The following is a 12775-nucleotide window of genomic DNA, read 5'->3' on the forward strand; positions in this document are numbered from 1 at the left end:
ATTATTATTATTATTATTATTATTATTATTATTATTATTATTATTATTATTGGATATTTTCTTTTCATTTTTATTAGATATTTTCTTTATTTACAATTTCAAATGTTATCCCCTTTCCTAGTTTCCTCTCTGAAAATCGCCTATTCCCTCCCTCCCTCCCCCTGCTCCCCAGCCCATCCACTCCCATTCCTGGCCCTGGCATTCCCCTACTCTGGGGCATAGAACCTTCACAGGACCAAGGGCCTCTCCTCCCACTGATGACCAACTAGGCCATTCTCTGCTACATATGCTGCTAGAGCCATGAGTCCCACACCATGTGTTTGATTGATGATTTAGTCCCAGGGAGCTCTGGGGGTACTGGTTAGTTCATATTGTTGGTCCTCCTACTGGGCTACAAACCCCTTCAGCTCCTTGGGTACTTTTTCTAGCTCCTTCATTGGGGACCCTGTGCTCTGTCCACTTCTGTATTTGTCAGGTACTGGCAGAGCCTCTCGGGAGACAGCTTTATCAGGCTCCTGATATTTTATTTACATTTCAAATGTTTTCCCCTTTGCAGGGCTCTCCTACAGAAACCCCCTATCTCATCCACCCTCCCCCTGCCTCCATGAGGGTGCCCCCCCATCTTCCTGCCCTGGCATTCCCCTGCACTGGGGCATTGAACCCCCTCAGGCCCAAGGGGCCGCTCCTCCAAACATGTTCAACAAGGCCACCCTCTGCTACATATGAGGCTGGAGCCATGGGTCCCTCCATGTGTACTCTTTTGTTGGTCTTCATGTCCCCAGGAGCTCCAGGAGGGGTCTGGCCAGTTGACACTGTTGCTACCCCATGGGGCTGCAAACCCCTCAGCTCCTTCAACTCCTTCATCGGGGACCCTGAGCTCATTCCAATGATTGACTATGAGCATCCCTTTCAGGGGACAGCCCCTGGCTCCTGTCATCAAGCACTTCCCAGCATCCACAATGTTGGCATTCTGTCCAGATTCCACACCCACAGTTACCTGACAACAGCCAGATAGGCCTAGCCCACTATAAAAGGGGCTGCTCACCCCTTCTCTCCCCCATTCCCCTCCCCCCTCCACATGGTCATGGCCAGCCTCCTCTTCAATACCCTCTCCTTCTGCCTCTGCTACCCTCTTAACTCCCCACCCCATGCCCTGAATAAACTCTATTCTATACTATACTGTCAAGTGGCTGGTCCCTCAGGGGGAAGGGATGCCTCAGCATGGGCCCACTGAGGCACCCCCTTCCCCCACTCCCCCATAGAACATAATCGAAAACCTCAATCTTTTTATAATCACAGTACACAACAGTGTCTGGGTTGGTTTAACATTCTTATAAACTAGCTCAAAACAAGGAAAAGCAGGGGGAAAGCTGCTTCTAAAAACGATGGAGGCAGCATTCCAGCAACAACTTCCATAAAAATCCTGTCAGCTTGTTCAAACAAAATATCCATCCCTTCTCTTCTATTCCTCTATCATACTTGAAATAAAGCCTTCCATTCTGCCCAGCCACAATACTGGTCAGATGTCTTTTAGTGCATGGTGGGTTTTATTTTGGTTTGGTTTGGTTTTGTTCTGTTTTTCTTCCTTCAAACAGATTCCACATTGGCTGCCAAATTTTCCTTTGGTTTAAAAAATGTTGCTTTTTGTTTTATATTTCTTTGTCTCTATAAACTTATATAGCTACTTCATTTATGGGTTTTTCATGGGTTCTTTTGTCTGTCTCCTAACAACATCTACTCTGGCTCTGCTCAGCTTCTCCCGGATAAACTGTCACCAACTGTCTTCTCAGTCAGCTAGCCCACTTCATTTTCAACTGTTTCTTAGTTTCACTCTTCAAAATATCTTCTCTACTCTGCTCTAGCCCTGCTCAATATCTTCTTTCTTCCTTGCTGACATGCTCTTCTGTCTGCTGAACCCTACTTCTCCTCCTCCTACCCTCTTAGCCTCTGCTGGACTTTATACCCTCTTCTGTTCCCAGAATTCCAAGAGCCAACTGTCACTGAAATGTATGGGGTCATTTAAAGGGCCAGGCACATAAAATATTTTATATTAGTGCAGGAACTTGTTCTTATGTGGCCCAGCTTAGCTGTGCAGCAGTTTTAATTTACCTATAGGATCAGTGAGAGTCCGCATGGGAAATGTTCATGGATGAGGAAATAAGTATAGGCCAAGGGAGCAGATCATGGCTGAGTCTAAGAGCCTTGTGAACAGTATCCCACTACCTCCTCATTCAGCAGGAAAGCTGCTGCAGCACAGCAATCTTTTCTCTGCTCTCTCTGTTTCTCTGTCTGTCTCTCTCTGTCTCACTGTCTGTGTGTGTGTCTGTGTGTGTGTGTGTGTGTCCCCAGATGTTGGTGAGCATGATTGTGACCATGTTCCATGTTGTGTGCATGTGCAGTGGTACACACTTGTATAGAAATTTATGGTATGGGTGCTTGTATATACAACTGTGTGTACATGTGTGCATGTGTATGTTTGTGTGTACAGGCATGCACTCATTTGTGTTTCTGCATACATGTATATTCAATTGCTTATGAAATATCTGAAAGGTGATAGAGACCAATATTAATGAGAAGAGTACCCTGTCAGTTCACTTGGCATCCATGAATCATCGAATATAGCAGCTCATCATTCTGCATGTCCACCTAGCTCAATAGAAAGAACAGACATAAAAATGGCTATAATGCTAGATTTTTCAAATATTTGTAGAGGCAAAACTATATATGTGCATGGATATCCATTAGAAGAAAGCAAAGGACAGTGCTACATGAGGGGGAGGAAGAGGCTGCTGTGGCAAACCCATGTGCCTGACAGGAAACACTGCCTAAGTGTTTATGTGTCTTCTCTGCTCTTGGTGATAGTGACTGCACAGTGGAAGGGCATGGGGCTCACTGTGTCTTAGCATCCTGGATTGTTTTCCTCATTGCTTCCTGTCATTTTCTTTTTACTTTGTCTCACCTTGGCTCAGTTAACACTGGCCTTGGAGTTTGGCCTGGAGTTTATTATTTGAGAGACTGAATTTTTTGGAGTTGTATCTGCATCCAGAAGTCCCATGGCTATGCTGAGATGCAATAATAGGACTGCCCCAGACAAACCCTTAGGCTCATAATAGTCTAAAGCGCTCACCCTGTGTTCTCTCTGTAGCACTCTGTAACTACTGTTATTCAAAATGATTTGATCTAAGTGAAAGTCAGCCTCGAGGAAGGTTGGGGGAAATGAGGACCTTCAGACATTGCTGATGGTGTCAAATAGGGTAGTCTTGTGAGAAGCCATGTACAACTCTTTGGAAAGGTGAGCTGCAGTCCCAGCTCATTGACCCAGTGATTCCAGAACAAGAAGTAGGTGTCCACAGAAAACTCTGGATCATTAGGGTAGTAGTGGTACATCTCAGAGCAGCCCTGAAGGAGAAACTACCCAGCTATTCATGAGTCAAGGAGTGAAAAAAGTACAATATAGTGCAGTCCTTCCATGGACTATTGCTCAGTGTGAGACAAACTATGTAAGCATTTGGCCTTCAACTAGTCAGCCCTATCTTACTCATTGTGTCCTGGATTTCCTGGATGTTTTGGGTTAGGAGCTTTTCGCTATTTGCATTTTCTTTGACTGTTGTGCCAATATTTTCTGTGGTATCTTCTGCACCTGAGATTCTCTCTTCTATCTCTGTTGATGATGCTTGCATCCATGACTCCTGATCTCTTTCCTAGGTTTTCTAACTCCAAGGCTGTCTCCCTTTGTGATTTCTTTATTGTTTCTATTTCCATTTTTAGATCCTGGGTGGTTTTGTTCATTTTCTTCACCTGTTTGATTGTGTTTTCCTGTAATTCTTTAAGGAATTTTTGTATTTCCTCTTTAAGGGCTTCGAACTGTTTGCCTGTGTTCTATATTTCTTTAAGGGAGTTATTTATGTCCTTCTTAAAATCCTCTATCACCATCATGAGAAGTGATTTTAGATCCAAATCTCACTTTTCTGCTGTGATGGTGTGTCCAGGACTTGCTATATTGGGAGAATTGGGTTCTGATGATGTCAGGTAACCTTGGTTTCTGTTGCTTATGTTCTTACGCTTGCCTCCTGCCATCTGATTATCTCTAGTGCTACCTGCCCTCGCTATATCTGACTGGAGCCTGTCCTTCCTGTGATCCTGGTTGTGTCAGAACTCCTCAAAGTCCAGCTGTCTCTGTGATCCTGTGGTTCTGGGGTCCTTTGATCCTGAGATCCTGGGTGTGTCAGAGCTCCTGGGAGTCAAGCTGTCTCTGGGACCCTGAGATCCTGGTTTGACCATGTTCCTGGGATCCTGGGATCCTGAGATACTATGGCCCTGGGTGTGTTAGAGTGCCTGGGAGTGGAACTTCCTCTGGGTGTTGTGGGACTGAATGTAGAGTTCGTACCCAAGGTCTGCTCAGGGCACCAGTCCAGACCAGAAGTAACCCATGCCACTGGTCAGGCAGATTTCCTGGGTTCCTGGGTCATGCTGGTCCCAGTTACTTCCAATGTTGGGGCAGATGTTGTGTCCTCCTCGCCTCTGATTCTATGATTCTGGGGTGCCTGGGAATGGAGCTTCCTCTGGGTGTTGTGGGACTGGTTGAAGAGTTTGCATCCAAGGTCTGCTCAGGGCATGTCCTCAGACCAGAAGAGTTTTGGCCACTCTCAATGTGATCACTGTGTATTCTTAAGTTTCATAGCCTGGATTAAAGTGACTGGTCCTAAGGAAGATTTTATAGAGGGCATATGAGTTTTATTTGACATTTTTGGATAGGCAGATTGCCCCCCATAGATTTTTTTGCGTCTCAAATAAGCACACACAGGCTTGTGTTGACTAAAATAATAACATAGTAGCCAGCACATTACAGGATCAACCTTCTGTAGACTTTATTCTTTTTCACAGGTCAAAGGCTGTGTATCAAAGGCTGTGCATATTATACCAGCACTGGGTGATAATTTATCAAGAAGCATTACTTGGGGGTACAATAAATTTTCTAAGATCTACTACATCATGGTAAGCCCATAGCCAGTAGAGCCTAGCAATCACTTGGCTTGGAAACATCCAATAACGTGGTGTTCAAGAGCTATGTAGAATGCTTCTGGATATTGTTAAATCAGTGTGTATATAAAACATACATTGTGATGACCTACATCCAGCACAAAGAGGTTGGTTCCCAGACCCAGCAATATGGGAGTCACCAGAGAGTCACAGCAAACATGACCTTCATGGGCATGTCCTGAGCTTGCAACCCAATGTTCTGTCTCAGATAATGAGATTTAGGCAAGACCTTGGATGACCAAAACATCAAGATTGGAGTTTTCAGATCAATCAACTTTTGCTAAGTTTTTTGAAAAACCAATTTGAGGACTCCACAAATTATTCACCATACAGCCCTGGATCAAAGTGAAGAGAATGATGGTGAATATTAGGTGGTTAATCTGTACCCTAGAGGCATCAAATGGTATAATTTTGGGTTATTAGGTATGTTATGCATTATTACCTGGACATCTGATCATTTATACTGGTGAGGTTTCACGTAACAGGTGATCTTCTTGGGATGACCCCGTGGACTAAAAAGTTATGATGGATTCGCTTCTCTAGGAAAGGCTGAGGAGATTACATCTTAGGAAAGATTCTTGCTATTACTATGCTTTCCTGCTGAATATATATATATATATATATATATATATATATATATATATATATATATGGTATTTGCTCACCATTTTGAGCAGATTTCTACAGAACAACAAAGATGTACTATCTTGTAGTCATGCTATCTAGACATATAGATCATTTATTAATACTTAATGATGACCCTATAAGAATTCCTAAAATTATATTAATAATTATTAAGTTCTTTTATAATAAGACTGCTATTAAGTCCTCTCAGATAAGCAAAACTTTCTGATAATCAAGACTGAGAATGTTACAGGACAAGAATATATATATATATATATATATATATATATATATATATATACACACACACACAATTCAGTCAGTGAAGGGTGGGGTATAAGCATGAGGATTGGAATTCCACCCTCCAGAACCCATGCTAAAACACCAGGTGGGCAGCATGCCCTCATAGTCCCAGCACAGGAGAGCCAGAGGCAGGAGGATCCTCTGGGTTTGCTGGTCAGCCAATGTAAGCAAATCAGCAACCTCTAGTTTCAGAAACAAACCCTGTGTCAAAACATGAGGTGGAGAATAATGGCAGAAGACACTCAAGTCAGCCTCTAGCCTCCACATGTACCCACACCCACACAAACATATTCATCAATGCACAACAAAAAGCTCCAAACAATTCTAGAACCCTTAACATTTTGTAATATAAGCACATACCTACATTCCTACATATGTATGTATTTCAACATATCAGCAAAAAGGGTTGTACAAAAGTTACAAGGAGAGAACATGGCCAAAACCAGAGGAAAGCAAAGAACCTAAAGCCCCTGGTGCTACAACCACTCCAGTAGTGACTTGCATGACAGGCATGGAAACCTGGAAGCAGTCCTGAGGCAGAGTTTTTCATGGAAACTTAGTCTCCTGGAACCTTGGCATTCCCATCGCACGGATACTCAAATTCTGTCCTTGCATTAGTTGGGTGTATGGATCTGTGTGCTTTCTTGTATTATAGGTGTTTCCGATGATTTTAATGATTTTACAAATAATTAAATCAGGCTGAACTTTACTCCCTGGTCTTCACCAATGTCCTAGGCAGTCCTTGAGCTGACTCTGGGCTTGGAATTTCATAGGAATGTCATTCATCCAGACGAAAGACCTCAGTGTTGACAGTAATCAGGCATCTCAGTTTGCTGGATAGAAATCTCAGGGCAAGCTTAGCAAAGTATACTTAGAATCTTCATTACAGCCAGGTATAGCAGACTACATTGCATATTAGAAGAAAGTTGGTGAATTCTTCTGACAAATGGAGAGTCCCTACCGATACTCAAAGAACAGCCAAGTTACTCTCATATGCAAGAATTTACCAAGGCCTAGGAAAAGGGGGGGGAGTTACTCATGAGAAGGTCTGCTAGAGCAGAATCCCCTGGTGCTAGCATTCACAAGGCTCAAAGGAATAGCATAAATTGTGACTAGGGTGTGAAATCCTTACCTGGCCCCTGTCATTAGCTGGCTCTAGGCAGGGCTGTTTTATCTTTACTGTAAACACTGCCTGGTTCCTGCGAGCCCTTTGAAGGCATCCCTCTGTTTCGTGTCAGATACTTCAATGTACCTTTTCTCCTGTGATACCCTACTCCTTTGTTTTCTGTATTATATAAAACTGATGCTAACTTTGACAAAATTACATCCAGATACAGCACTCCCTTGTGTCTGTCTGTTTGTCACCCTTTTTGTCACCAACTCCTTGCTCACTTGTAACCAGAACCCCGTTTTCCTGCAGATTGAGGACCCAATTGAGGTTCGTCTGCAGCACCCTGGCACACCAACCTTCCTGACCCATGGTGCATCTGAATTCCACATAGCCCTATATGGCATTGCTTGCTGAAAGTTTGCAGAGCTTGGTCAACTCTCTAAAACTCTGGGATTGAAAAAGCAGCTTGCAAAACATACTCTGTTAAATAAAGCTGTTAGATAAAAATTGCAAAACCAAATTCCTAAGCCCTGATGGAGTTCAAAAAGGCACAAGGAAAGTTCCAAGTATATTATCCATAAAGAACCGATCCACCTGATAAACAACCAGATAAGCAAAGAAAACATTGAGGTCTCAGGGGTGATCTGATTCTCAGTTGGTTCTGCTAAATCCTGTTCATTTGAAACTTGAGATTTTACTTCAGAAGATCACTATAAACTGCACTTAGTTCTCGAAGTGCCTGTGGCTGTTGAGTGGTTTTCTGTTTTGTTTCCCTCTCATGGGCACTGGTGTGCTCTAGCAGGTTTCCCATTTTTTTCCTCTGTAGTGATGCTTGGTCCTGTGTCTCTGTTCACACTCTTGTGTCTGATCACAGGGGGCTTATGTTCCTAAGTAGTCTGCTGCAGTTTTATGCCCAGAGACCTCCAGAAGGAAACTTCTCTGCCAGCTGGGTTTCTCTTGTTCCTCCAGCGTTTGTAAGGTCAACATGTTCTTCATTTGCTAAGAACTGAGTCTGGCCATGTTTCCAGCAGCTGGAACAAGAATCAAAGATTCCCTGGACCTAGAGATCCCAGGTGTTTCCAACAGCTGGAACAAGAATCAAAGATTCCCTGGACCTATAGATCCCAGGTGTTTCCAACAGCTGGAACAAGAATCAAAGATTCCCTGGACCTAGAGATCCCAGGTGTTCCCAACAACTGGAACAAGAATCAAAAATTCCCTGGACCAAGAGATCCTGGGTGTGGCTGTTTAGTGGCTGCTTTGCTCAGAGCTCTCTGGAGAACTCCAAGTCACTATTTGGATCACAGGGAAGAGAGCCCAGCTCCAGCTATTTACAGCTAAGTTAGAGGGTGGTTGGAGGAAAAACCTGATTCTCTACTCAGTCTCTCATCTCTAATTTGTGCCTTTGACACCTGTCACCAGTCCCCTCATTAGCATACAAACAAACTCCTACTGTTTAGAAATCCCAAAGGTCTTAGATGCTTAATATAATAAACTCCCCAAAACTATTAGAATAAAAGATACACTCCTCACTTTCTCATTTGGGGATTCATAATAGTTAGGAGATATGAAGACAGAGGAAAAACAAAATATCTATTTCTTAGATAATGAGCTATCATTAATATGATTATATACTTTTCTATTTACCACCAACTAATTCAAAACCATAGACTGATTATTCTAATGGCTCCATCCCTTATGTACTCCACAGCACAAGTTTAACAATTTGTCATTAGGTTTTTAGTGTTTGTTTTTTGTTAGTCACTTCGTTGAATTGCTATTGCTTATGAACTTTCAAAGTTGGTATGTACAGATATAAGAGTTTCTGAGGATAGGTACTAAAAATATGACTATGGAACTAATGATTGATTTGAAGAGCCTCTGTTTTCCTATGACTCTACATCACTATGTGACTGTGGTAAAGCAGCTGACTAGCTGAGTAACTTTTATTTCCTTTTAGAATATCATTTATTTATTTATTTATGTGACGATTTATTTATGTGTGCATGCACATGTTACATTCTGCATGTGAACAAAGCGGATAACTGGAAGGAGCTGGTTGATAGGTTCCTTTTTCTGTTGTTCTCTCCTATCTCTATCTCCTAAAGGATATGGCTCTCTTATGCCTGGGGGAAAAGGTATCAAAGCTCGGCAACGGAACAGGTTGATCTCCTAGGAGGATCTCAACATCTGGCAAAAGCATCGCAGGGACTCAGGACCCAGCACAATTTAAAGGGAGAAAAGGATAGGCCATATTATCTTCACACACAAAAACTCTACCTTTACCTAAACAAATTGGCTCAGGAATATTAATATAATGACTGCAGGAGGTAAATTTTGCCAGACCAACATCCATATCAAAAGAATTTTTTATAAGTACTTAAAAGGCACATAGATGCATTAAAACCACTAGGTAATACTTTAAAAGGCTTCATATAATTACAATCTTCCTTATTAAAATGAGGGGTAGAATCATTAAGTAGGGTATTCACCAGAAGCCAAGAGGCACCCAAATCAAGGCATAACCAGCAATCACTGGCCAGGGAGGGATTGGAGAAATTTAGGGTAAAGATCAGACCCCAACAATATTTGTGTGTGTGTGTATTCCATATAACTTAATCATATATGTTGTCTTACTCATTTTTATTAGACTCACCTACTTTATATTTATATTTTAGGGAGTTTGGCATGCATTCTTGGCTGGCACAGACTAATAACGCTAAAACTTTAAGTTACCTGAACCTGAAGCCCTCCTTGCTTAATGCTTCTCTATACCACCCCCCAGCCCAATTTTCTTTTGTCAACCTCAGACTTCAAACAGCTCTTGCTGGGTTTAAAGAAGAATGCTTGTTGTGCTTTCATTTCTTCCTTTCACACCCAAGGTTATCCTCCTGCCTCCAGTGACTCATAGTTCCTGCATTCCTACATCTGCAACCTGATAATGGCCCTACACAGAGCTCTTACAGACCATCAGTGACTCTCTAATGATAAATTTCATGAAATTATCTCAATCCTCCTTTCTCCTGATCACTCTGCAAGCCCTGCACCATTTGTGCTGTGGACAATTCTGCTAATTCTCCACCAAATAGCACTGCCCAGTACAGCTGATGTATATCTAAATCAAGACTCACTTTTATCAGCTTCCATTGCAGAGGAAATGCAAGGTGACATGGCTAATCCCAAACACCCTAACATCCTGTAAGGTAAATTTTAAATTCTCATCAGCATGGCATAACAGTGCTATCTGTGGTTGTTTTGGTATTCATAGGATCCAAATCTATATTCCCATGTAGGCAGTAAGCATCCCACATTGTCATTCTGAGGCCTACAGTTTTTTCAGGTTCGTTTATTCCTAGGACCTCAGATGGCCTCTGCTCAGCCAGAGCAGAGAAAAGCATGAGAGACTAGACAGTAATAGGAAGGTTAGAACTCAGCAATACAATAGCACATAACTACCAGGAGACCAGACAGTGTAATTTATGTGCCAGAAATGAGGAAACTGGCCTGGTAAATGTTAAGGCGGTCTCTGCCATAAGGCTAAGTCACCCAGCTACCCAGATCTGGGCCAGCTAGACAAGTAGGCATGGCAGGAACAGGTCATCCACACTGCTCCCCGAGTGTGCATTCCTAGGCACCAAATCTCATCAGATCTGTCTCTGATGCTACAGATCAGCATTTATTCCTCACTCTCTGTCATAACAAACATATGAGTCAACATTTCCATTTTCTTCCTGTTGCTGTCTTAACCCATGAGTCAGCCTGCCCTGGGATATGATCGGAAGCATTTTCCCAATCACCAGCGCCCGTGTGCTTCCACAGCTGTGGAAGTGAGACTGAGATAGAAGAACGGGTTAACTCAGCTGTGTTTTCAAGTCCACAACAGTGTGCAAGCTTGCAAATTTTTTGTTATGTTAATTGTCATTTGTAATACTTCTCCAGAAACAAAAAAGGGTATAGAAGAGGATTTTAACACAAATATCAGTATCTTCCTTTAGACCAACAACTCTCCTGTCCGTTTGACTCACTCTGAGACTAAATGTCATACCCTTTCTCTTTCTGCTAGCACCCTCTTGTCTTCCCATGTTTATGGACTTGACCTGGGTGTACTGTTTGTTGTTAAACCATTGGATAATAATGTGCTGTGGGCAGATTATCTGTTTGTGTTCAAGATGATCACAGAAAGAAATAATTTATCTTCCCTTCCTCTCCACCCTAGCGATAACCATTCATTCTGAGAAGTGGGTGTTTAAAACTTCTGTTTGCTCCTGAGTCTATCCTGATGAAACTTAAGCTTGTAATTTTGAATAATTAATAAACTAACATCAGCTGATATCACAGATACAGGAAACAATCAGTTATTTGAATCTTCTTCTAGTGTTCCCTTTAGGTATCTAAAATAATGTTGGGTCCAAGACTTGCTTCCTACAATTTGTATTTATTTAACCTGAACTCTGCCTAATAGTTGCACAATCTTTGCTTCTTAGAATAAGTGCCTCAAATTGTTTAAGACTCAGGAATAGAATCCTTCTTTCTAGGTATGAAAAGATAGTAGAAGGCAGCATGTAATCTTCACTTAAACCCTATTGTGCCAATTCAGGCACAGGAAGACAAAGGAGATGTAGACAGAACCCTTGAGAGACATCACCTAATATGTAATAAATACATCATACAGTAAGTACTATGGGCTTTTGACAGAGCCTGAGAGACAGTAACTTGGGTTTGGAGCAAGATCAGAGAACTTCCAAGAAGAATATGAAGACAGCTGAGTCTTCAAGGAATGAACTAAAACTCTGAGACCAAGCTGCAGGCAGCTGAATCAAAGCCAGTAGTGTAGCCATGATGTAATACTTCCAGGTGTCCAGTGAAGGACTTTTGCCAGAAGGATCAAAATCCTGTCTTTTTGTCAGTCCAGCTTTCCTTCTCTGGGTATTAATCTTAAAATAAACACCCTACACATTTTATTCTAATCGCCAGCTAGGGGTCCGCCATGAAGGAAATCTAAACAATTGCACCCGCCAAGAGCTTCTTTACAACCAGGACCAAACTGCTGACAAATCTCAGTAACCTGTGGGGCTCCACAGCCTGCAACCAGGATAACAATAGTTCAGCTGTTTATGTACTCTAGAGCCAGCACACAGAGGCAAGTTCAGATTCCAACCAGGTCCCTAGGCTTTAAGCTACATCCAGTTGAAAATTAAAATCAGGTTTTATTGAAGCATTCCCCAACACACAGAGAGACCTCCCTTGACTCACACAAGGGCACACAAGATCTACTAAGATCTCAAAATCTCGAGGTAATTTTATTTCTCAATTTAAGGACAAAAATAAAAAACTCTCTGCCTCTCTGTCTGTTTGTCTGTCTCTACCTTTGTCTCCCTCTGTCTCTGTCTCTGTCTCTATGTGTGTGTGTGTGTTTGTATGTATATGTGTGTGTGTGTGTACACATATGTATGTAGAGCATTGAATTACAGGAGACAAAGACTATACTAATATGCTAACAAATTTTGCCAAGCTTGCCAAAATGTGACTGGAGCGCACCAGAGCATAAATTATTGACTAACCAGAGGAATAAAGAGGGTGTGATGTTTCTGACTTTTTGGGACAGTGGGTTATTTTGATTTGCATTTCCATTGCTGGTGGCATTGCAAGCTTGTACAGCCACTTTGGAAATCAGTCTGACAGTTTCTCAGAAAATTG

This window comes from Mus pahari, chromosome 8 (assembly GCF_900095145.1).
Source record: "Mus pahari chromosome 8, PAHARI_EIJ_v1.1, whole genome shotgun sequence".
Taxonomy (NCBI): Eukaryota; Metazoa; Chordata; class Mammalia; order Rodentia; family Muridae; genus Mus; species Mus pahari.